At 46.2% G+C, this 9,913-nt stretch overlaps 1 pseudogene; it reads left to right on the top strand.

Moving 5' to 3' along the window:
• The first annotated feature begins 5,876 nt into the window (after positions 1-5,876).
• LOC119332995 overlaps positions 5,877-9,913 on the top strand; it is a 20,452-nt pseudogene continuing 16,415 nt past the window's right edge.

A 9,913-nucleotide genomic window follows, 5' to 3' on the forward strand; every position in this document is an offset into this window, starting at 1 on the left:
TTAGGGTTCCAAAAAATTACCACTTTATTTTGTTGGGACGTGCTACGGACGGTGGATATTTTAAAATGATTCACCGCATCACAAGCTGTTCAATGTGACGCCATTGTGTGACAGAGCAACGTCTTTCGTCAACAGAGGTCTCGTTGCAGAAATCTTTGCAACATTTGTCTTATTGCAGAAAACTTTTGCATCGGAAGTCTTGTTGCAGAAAAACTTTGCAACGGTGGTCTTGCTGCAGAAACTTTGCAACTGGTCCCCGCCGCTCCTGGGCATCCTAGCACGCCATCCTCGTCAGATCCACGGAGATCCGGCTGGAATCCTCGCCGTCACTGCCCTCCCAGCCGCACGAGTCTCCACTGCTGCAGGATCTAACTCCTCTTCGGTGGCCAGTTGCAAACTCTCTTTTATGAAACAAAGGCTCAGTTGCAAAAATCATGGACTCGGAGGTGGTTGCTCTCAACCATATGATGAAGATTCGATCTGAGGGACATGGAGGCGGCGGACGCTTGTACGCGATCGGTCGGTTGAAGGTAAGCGTTTCCCTGTTTTATTTGCCAAATAAATTTGAAACAAATTTATTTATTTTATTTTTTCAGAAAACGCTGGGTAGGACTTTGGCCGGAATTGATGCCGATTATGACAAGGATGGTCAGCATTGCAGCACTGACGTGGCACAATAGTCAATGCCGTTTACTTGACAGTTACATTGGGTGTTATGACAGATGGGCCCTCGTGTTAGTCTCCCTCACTAAAATTCCCCAATTTCCCCCCAAAAAAGTAGACATGGCCGGACTGATGAAAAAAAGTAGACATGGTTGGAGCGTCCGCCGCGCCGTCCGCTTTAGCCATGCGAGCTCCAACCTCGCGCACTCCTTCCACACTCTCGCGGACATGCAGGCCGCCGAGATGCTCCCCAGCATGACGGCTCCTCCCGCTGGTCGCTACTCCCGCTAGCTGACGCCGAGGCACTCCTCCTCAATCCTGTCAACCTGTCGCGCGCCAATGCCCGCCATGGACAGCGACGCCCTAGCCGAGGACCTGGAGCCGTCAGGACGGGCGATGAAGGCACGGAACTGCGGCGAGTAAGCCTGTGTCTAGCATAGGCGCCGCCCAAGAGGCTTGGCCGGAGATGGCGTACGTGGCTGGGTGAGGACGTGGGTGGACCGGCGGCTCGGCGACTCATTTCCCGTGGCGACCGGAGAGGCGCAACCTAGATCGGCAACTGCCATGCTCGTCTGGCCGTTCGCGCTTGGCCGACTGCTGGTGTTCCCCGGGGCGACAGTGCGCTGTCCCCGTCCTCAATTTCCTCTGTTGAAGCCACTTCAGAACGGAGTGGCCCCACCTAGCCCTTCCCCTCTACACCAGGAGCACCATCTCCAAAAGAATTGGACGGGAGTCTCTGATGAACTGCCCCCGCGTCGTCCGCCTGGGCGACACGGGCGGCGAGCAGATCCTCCTTTTCAGGCAGCCCTCTTCTCGAGCTTCCTTCCCTCGCCGCCGCCGAGAGTCGCCGCTGGGCTTGCCCGCACGGCCGACGGCGGCGGCGGGGCTCCGTTCCTGTTGCTGTTCGGCGGCCTTTGGCGATGTGCTGGTGATGACTTGACCCAATTAGGACGGCAATGGTGCAGGAGTGGCAGCGTTCGTGGCTGGTCAGATGCAGCAGAGTACCTTCCCAATCCCTGGCGGCATCGGCATGCAGCAGGCGCCCCGGCCAGGCCATGGAGGAAAGTGAAGGGAGGCGGGACGCCACCATGTCCCTCGATCTGGAGAGCCCGCTCTCTGAGCCAGGCTAGCGCTTCTCCAAGGCGCCTCTTCGGTCAGAAGGAATCCAAGATGTGGCGGTGGCTATGCATCAGATGCGGCAACCGACGCCCACGCTGCCGGCAGGAATGCAGCGGCCGTAGTTACCACGACCATTTCACGTCCCGATCTGGTATGGGCCTTTAGATCCAGCGAGGTTGACCACGACCGTGTCCTCCACCCGGTGTACTCTGCTGCTACATGCTACGACGACGATGGTAGTGGCGGCATGTGGTGATGTTGTCTCATGCAGATCGGTCATCCACTGCCACTTGTGAGGACGGCACGGGTACGCAAGATCGTCCCAAACTCGGGATTTGAATGTGCATGTGACCTTCCTCCCTCGTCAAGCTGTCGGAATCGTGGAAAGTGGAGAAGATAACATAGGATGACTTTCGATAGGGTGGTGCTTCTCAAGTACACGGTCTTGAGCTCTGGGATGAAGATCCTAGGTCTGACCTTACATGGTTATACCTGGCAATGCCGGTGTTTTTGCATCGTTACCCTTTTAAAGGCATTGCTTGGAGTTTGCTCGGACTTGATCTCCAGGGTGAAAACCCACGATCTAACCTTCAGTGGTGGATCTGGCGACGACGGCTTATATGCGTCGTTTCCTTCTTGAAGGCGTTGCTTCTGAAGAAACTTTCTCGTAGTCCTTATGTTGTCAAAAGATGATTGGTGTCTATGGTCGTTGTTGTACATCACCGATCGCTGTTTCGACTGCTTCGGTTTTTTTCTTTTTCTTCGCCCAGGCATAGCTTCGGTCTTATATGACTTTGCTTCTGCCAGTGTGATTTTTGTGTGCGTGCGTAGTGTTGGCTGTGTGCATCCTGGTTATGCAGAGGCCGGGTGGGTGCTCATTACAATTATATTGCTTGATGCTACGTTATGAGTCAATAAAAAAAACACCCTTTGTCGAAAAAATCTCCGGCCATGGAGCTCGCCGCCAACTCACGGAGGAATTGGAGTCCCCTGCTGGACGTTCCCCTCCACTTCTCATTGACCGAGCAACCCGGTTGCCTCTGCAGGGAAAATGGCCGCACGGGTCCACACATTTTGTAATCCTGGTGCACAAACTAGTCACAACTGCTAATCGCTAATAGTTACTAAGTGTTTAGATGCATGTGCATCGGGAAATGTTCACGTTTTCTCCCAGCTGATAGCACCGCGCACTCGGTCCAACCTAGGTATTTCTTTCCCGTTGTCTCCTATTCTTAAGCTAACTCTCTGCTTCCCTTGCCTTATTGTTGCTCTAGCAGTTGGTGTATGGGAGAAATGCACTGAAAGGACTCAGTGAAGCATGAAGACAATGCATCAATCGCTTGGTGGTGATATATTTCGGCATTGTTATCCATCGTTATTCTCTCATGTTGTGGTGGGAAGAAACATTTATCCCAGAGCAATGCATGAGCTATTTTCTATCGAAGGTCTTCATAAATATTGGTCGTTTATGGTGCATGTGATGTGATTTTATTCAAATTGCTCCATACTTTCATGGTCATCGTTAATTTCAGGGAACCAACCCATTTTGTTCTCTCCCAGTTGACTATAATATGTCGGTATAATCGAAAATCCTTTTTTAGGTCGGGCTCCGTGGAGGCCGGTTTTTCAAAAATTCAAAATTCGTCAAAATTCATATTTTTACATTCCAAAAATTTCTGAAAAAATATAGATATACATGGAGGCTAATGCACAAGTGTGTCAATGTTCAGGACAAAATACGTTGAAATGGGGGCTGTGCAAAATATACAAATCCGGAGCTTTTTAACACATGATACTATTCATCCTCCCGGGCCATGAATTTGTCTTTGTTGTGCAGATCGCATTTCGACGTAATTCATCCTGAAATTTTACAATCATACACATAACATCCTTGTTTACTTGTACAATTGTTTTTCAGATTTTTTTTTAAACTGGAGAGTTTGAATTCTTAAGTTTCGAAAAAATTCAGCCTCCATGGTGGCCAAGAGTCAAGACGCCTCACTCCTGGTATAATGCAATTTAAAAATTCCATCTTATGAAATATAAGGATTTGGGATGCATGTGTTATCTCTGATGATGAGAAGCAATAAGTATTTCTCATGTTCTTTGCTAAAGAAAATCAGAACGAGCCAAACATGGGCTGGAATGCAGACTGCCTTGGTCCAGACTGCTAGTATGTTATCTCAACTTTCATGGGCTCTGAGTTATGATGGCTCGCATTATGAATTTGTGATCACAATGAGTTACTTCATAAAATACTTTCCGCAATCCTTGTGGTTTCATCAGCAAGGGCAACCCCCAGTTTCCACTAACAGAAACAAAAACGTGTGTTTTGCTACTACATAACAAAACCAAAACCAAAAACGAGAGAAGAAAAGCAATCCATGGATTTTCACATCTCTGAGATATAACAAACAGAGTAACGCGTATTTGTATCTCTGGTAGTACATAATAAACAGAGTAACGTGTATTTGCATCTACAAGGAGGATCAATTGGAACATGTTTTTGTCATCTCCGGTGCACAAGGAGGCTAGTCGCGGTCAAGTAGGTAAATGCACATAATATTTTGGCACCAACATTATTTACACTTGAAACACTCAAATTAAGTAACCCTATGTAATTAACAACTTGCACAAATTGCTCACCGCAGTTCCTCTGAAGTGCATATAACCCTTCTCTGTTTTGCAACGTTGCTACTCCAAAAGCTCTGTCCCGGAGATTATGCAGGACTATAGTATTATAGAGTTTAAAGCGTGATCTTCCTTAATGACCCCAATCCATGTCAGGGACATCTTCACCATTCATTCAATTATAAAAATCGGAGCACAGTACCGACAGATAGTCGCGACGGTCCACGGACTAACGGAATTAATTAAACTGTCCGATTCCCACATGGCATCTTTAGCCGATCTCCTAAATTTTAGAGGAACAAACAGCGTAGTCAACTTTAGAGTACCGTATTTGCTGCTCTAAAGAAATGTCGTTTCTAGCGGAACCCTTAAATTTAGCGGAGTGGTTTTTTTGAAAGGCATATGAACACAAACATAATTAAACGGCATTCAGTGCAACTTCTAAATATTTTACATAGAACTTAAAAGGAAATTTGAAATTTTTGCTAGAAATTAAAACCTAGTTCGATTCTTCCTCGATGGCCTCCTACTCTGCCCTGCTCAAATCACCGATCATTGGGTCTGCGTTGTCGCTGTCGCCATCGTCATCCCCACCTTATAGCTGGACAAATCGATGACTTTGGTCATGTCTGCTGTGCACTTAGTGTATAGGCAGCGCTCCTCCTTGTAGGCCTCGTCGGCTTGGTCCGCCGTGAGAAGCTCCCAGGTTTCATAGTCATCCCTCCTCTCCCGTGGGGTGGCTACCCAGGGGTTGTGGCTCCGGCGGCAGCAAATACTCGTCGGGTAAGTTCTGGTGGCCGGCGGCACCATAAAAGTGCGCCGACTTGATGTTGTATGCACACGCGGATGCCTGCGCTGAGTGGAAGTAGACCAACCAGTGGGTCTTCCCGGTGTCTCGGTCATAGATTTCGGTCACCCACGTTCCCCACTGGCGTTGCCGCATGCCGTAGTATCTCGGCATTTGCGGCAGCGGCAGCGGCGTCGGACGAATATCGAGGAATGCTGGTGCACCACCTGCATGGGAGGAGAAGGCGCTGCCTGTGGAGAGGAGGCATCGTATGCATGGGGTGAGGAGGTGCATGAGGAGGATGCGCTGACGTAGCGTGGATCCACCGACCGATCGCTGCGGATGGGGGGGTGTTGGCTAGATCCTACCATCATCGCCGGTGCGTTGGCAGCGGAGTTGGCGTGGGGGCGGCGTGTGACTGGATTGGGCAGCGGGGTGACGGGTATCTTGGCGCGTGGAGGCGGGAGGACATTTTACTCAGCCCATGGAGGAAGGGAGTATTTTTACTCCTCAGCCGCCTCGGTGGAGCAAATTTTACACACCTCTAACCGGTTTAGGGGATCGGCTAGGTCCGGTTTACAGGAATAAACTGGAAATTTTACTCCTCCAACTTGCTTTAGAGGATCAACTCTACTTCAAATTTTGCCTGCTCTTAGACTCTTGCTCCGTGCCAGCCATGGCCAGGGAGGTCTCTGGCCTAAGATGGCAAATGGCGCACATGGTCCTGCTGCTCTGCTTGCTGGCGGGCTCGTCTACGATGGACCTGTCGGCGCTCCCCCAGATAGACCGGGTAGTGGCAGGTCAACAGGACGAGCCAGCGCGGCCCGTACATCGGACTTGTCATGTTGTACGTCACCGAGGACACCGTGCTCCAGGCCTCCGGTTATTTCAGGTAGTGGCTTGTCCATCCCTTCATTGATCTCTATGATAATTTTCTCTTTGGCCTCCCGTTTCCGATCCGAATTGCTTGCCTGCAGGATTACTGACCCGGCAAAAGGGCTAAGTTAATCCTTCATGGAAAAAGTAGCACACCTTTGCGGAATGTATTGAACTGTGGCTTGTCACTCCCTGATCTCGGGGAGGTCTATGAACATGGCGGGAAAGGATCAATCAGAGGTTCTAAATACATGTGAAGTCTGATGATCACATCAATTTTACTAAAACTTGACTTCTATAAGATATTTGCAATTTTGTTGTAGCCTATTTGGTCTCACTACTGTTGCATATCCACTGACTGTATCTATGAACTTGTTGACTACCTCAAGTACTCACCCCCTTTAATTCTATTATTTAGAATATGAATATTTGAAGAAAACGCCGGAAGATACCAATACCGCTGGAAAGTATTTCTACGAGGATCCAGGTCTATCAGTGGAGTCCAAGGCGTCGATATGTAAGAAATTATGAACCTGAACTTCAGTCATAGACTAGTCGTAGTAATGAACTTGGTCACGACAGTCGTGACTAATATTGGGATATGTATCATAGTATCATAGTGGTACGACGTCTTTCGGTACTAGTAGTTTGAAATTTTTTGAATCTTGTTGAACAAGATTTGTAATAATATAAGTTTGTATTTGGACCTGCTATGCTTTTGTTGTACAACTTTGTGGGATATAAGGTTCATAAGACGGTGTCTCATGGGTGTTATATCAAGGACTAGCTAGCTGTACCATGCTGTGGTGTGGTGTGCAAGGTCGCCGTCGATACAAGTTAGCAGGTGTTGACCAGAGGCGATGCCCTGAAGAGACGTCTCGACGCACCATCCACTGTTCTATGCAAACCTATCGTCGGCGGAGAAGAATGCCCAGAGATGCGTCGTCGTTCTGCACAGTCAGCAGGTCGAGAGGGCGCTGAAGTACCCGCTGTGCATGACAAGCGAGAACTCCTCCCACATGCTGCAATATGGAACAACATGCCTCTGTCTACATCATCATACTCTTGCAGTGGGGGCGCATGCTTTCCCGTGAAAAGCGTCGGGCACACCGAAAGAGTCCACCGGGCAACGCCCGTTCCCGGGGGAAGACGAGCACTCCCGAGGCGGTCGTGGTGTTGAAGCCAATAGGTCATAGCGGGCCCGGGGGACCTGGTCCTCCATATCACTGACAGTATTCCCTTTCTGATGCCTCCTATTCTTAAACAAAATCTCTATTTATCTTGCATTGATTTTTCTCTAGGAGTTGGGGTATGAGAAAAATGCGTTGAAATAACACTATGAGTTGGTCTGTGAGAAAGATGCATTGAAATGACTCGTGGGCATGCAGAGAATGCATCTCTCGCTTGGTGGTGGGATATATGTAGGTATCTTTAGCCACTCATGTTGTGGTGGAAAGAAACATTTATCTCTGAACAATGCACATTATATGTAGTCGCTCCATTCCGATCTAAAGGGTTCAATTCCGAAATCTCATCAACCTATGTACTCCACCACAACATGAGTGGTGGAATATTTTTTTGTAGTTTTTAAAAATACTTAATTAATGCGCTCGTTTTTCTCAAAAAAGTGTGTTTACTAATGCATTAGTTACAATGCATGCATGTGTGATCAATAAATGACAAGAAACTTTTATATGCATTGGTGAATTTTCTCTTAGGCTAGTCACAGTGGGAGTAACTTAGTGAATAACTTAGCGCATTTCAAGAAATTTTTGCTTACGTGGCAAATAATTAATGAGAAGTAGTAACATAATATGTTACTGTAACATAGCGTTTCCCAATACAAGATGAGTCTATAAGCTAATAAATGAAGTTATCTATGACACTACTATGTTACTTTGCACTATGAAGATAGTAACTTAGACTAGTGTCATATGCATGACACTAGTATAAGTTACTCCCCACTATGACCAGCCTTAGTCCTTGCATGCAGCAATTAAATGCACCTCAAAAACTAAACATATGATGGGAAACCATAAAAAGGAGAATTATAAAATTGAAAAAGAATATTTATCATGGGCCAATACTTATCATCTTCGTTTTGTAAATTTTGTGTGCGTAAATCACTGATAAGTATGGGCCAAGTTGAATAAAAGATCAATATATCTCGTATTCAACTTGGTCCATACTTATCATCGGCGTTGTAAATTTTAGTGAGACAATTCATTTCGCGCTCTCTCTCTCTCTCTATCTATCTATCTATCTATCTCTATCTCTCTATTGACCAATATATGCATGTAATGCATTTTGAAGAATTCTAACATGTAAGGGTTTGACATGCATGTTCCATCTTTGATGATTATAAGTAATAAGTATTTCTTTCTCATGTTCTTTGCTCAAATTTTCCGAACGAATCAACCATTGGCTCGAATCCATTCTGCTTTCGTCCTAAGAAGAAATGAAATTTGCATTCCATGGTAAGAGAGATTGAGTCACTAGCTTGGTGGTTTTATTCAAGAGGAATAAAGTATGAGATCCAATGGCCAAAGGCCTATGTAATACACATTGTACAAATAAGCACAAATGAGCCGTCCGCAAATCACAGTAATCAAGATTTTACCGAAACTTCACAAATCAAGTAATTTTTGGTGCAAAATAATAAAAGAGAAAACTAGACCTCAGTCAAACCAAGGAATCTGAAAAGAAAGAGTGTATAACAACATGACCTGTAAGGTTTGCAATACAACCATCAATACACCAGTGCTCTCCATGGTACGGAGAACATGACTGCTCTTGCCGTGTGTTGAAAGCAACATCATCGTACTAGTTTATTTCTCTATGCATGCCTCCTAGTTATATTTACTATTTCCTCCATCTCAAAATAAATGTCTTTGATAATGTGATACAAGGTTTGGGTTCATCGTTTCCGTTGTTACGTGCACCGCAATTCTATTTACTATATGTTTGTTCAACTAAAGCCATACTTATTTTGGATCGGAGATAATATTGTAAAGAATGGATGAGTGAGATATTGTGTCATCCTTGCGTGCCCCCGTGAGCCCATCTGAGATATTTTTTTTTAAAAGGCGCTTTATCACTTAAAATGTTTAAGCATTACACTAGGTCTCTGCATAACTAAGATGCCCATCTATCATGTATTGATCTCTGAGTTGTGACCAAGTCAGTTCGTAGCCCGGATTCCTGTGATCTCCTTTCATACGGACCTTATCCAGACCAACTTGGTGCCCCTCACACTTTCTTTTGTCAAGAATTTGGGGAGCTTTATTGCTTAATAGAAATTCAATTAGAGTATGCCTTGAAGCAACTTACAAGAAAACCCCTCGCAGCTTGTGGTTGAGTCATTTTGAAGAATCCCTACTTACATACTTACGGACACGTGGTCACGTCTTGTATCTCTAGCGAACAAGGAGCTAAATTGAAACATGTTTTGTCATCTTGTTCCGTCATTGACCTCTACGGTGAGTCTCGTCCCGTCCCAGCCTCCCGTTTCTGATCCAAATTGCTTGCATGTAGATTGGGCGGATGAAAGAACGGGTGAGTTGGCCATCACAAGTTGGGACTTCATTTAACAGCTAGCACTAGCAGTGAGTAGAGTACTGAACTGCCTCTAACTGAGCCCAGTCACCAACATAGAACACAAGGGGCACCCAATACAGCACAAATGTTTCAGCATTAAGGATGAAGAACACAAATGTTTCGTACAGTCCTTTGATTCATATCTGTGTTTATTTTCCTATATGGTGTCAAGAATACAGTCCCACCTCATATTTTGTTTCAGGACGGAGGTTTCACACTGGGAGTATTCGAGGGTTGAAA

This window comes from Triticum dicoccoides, chromosome 7A (assembly GCF_002162155.2).
Source record: "Triticum dicoccoides isolate Atlit2015 ecotype Zavitan chromosome 7A, WEW_v2.0, whole genome shotgun sequence".
NCBI classification, from domain to species: Eukaryota; Viridiplantae; Streptophyta; class Magnoliopsida; order Poales; family Poaceae; genus Triticum; species Triticum dicoccoides.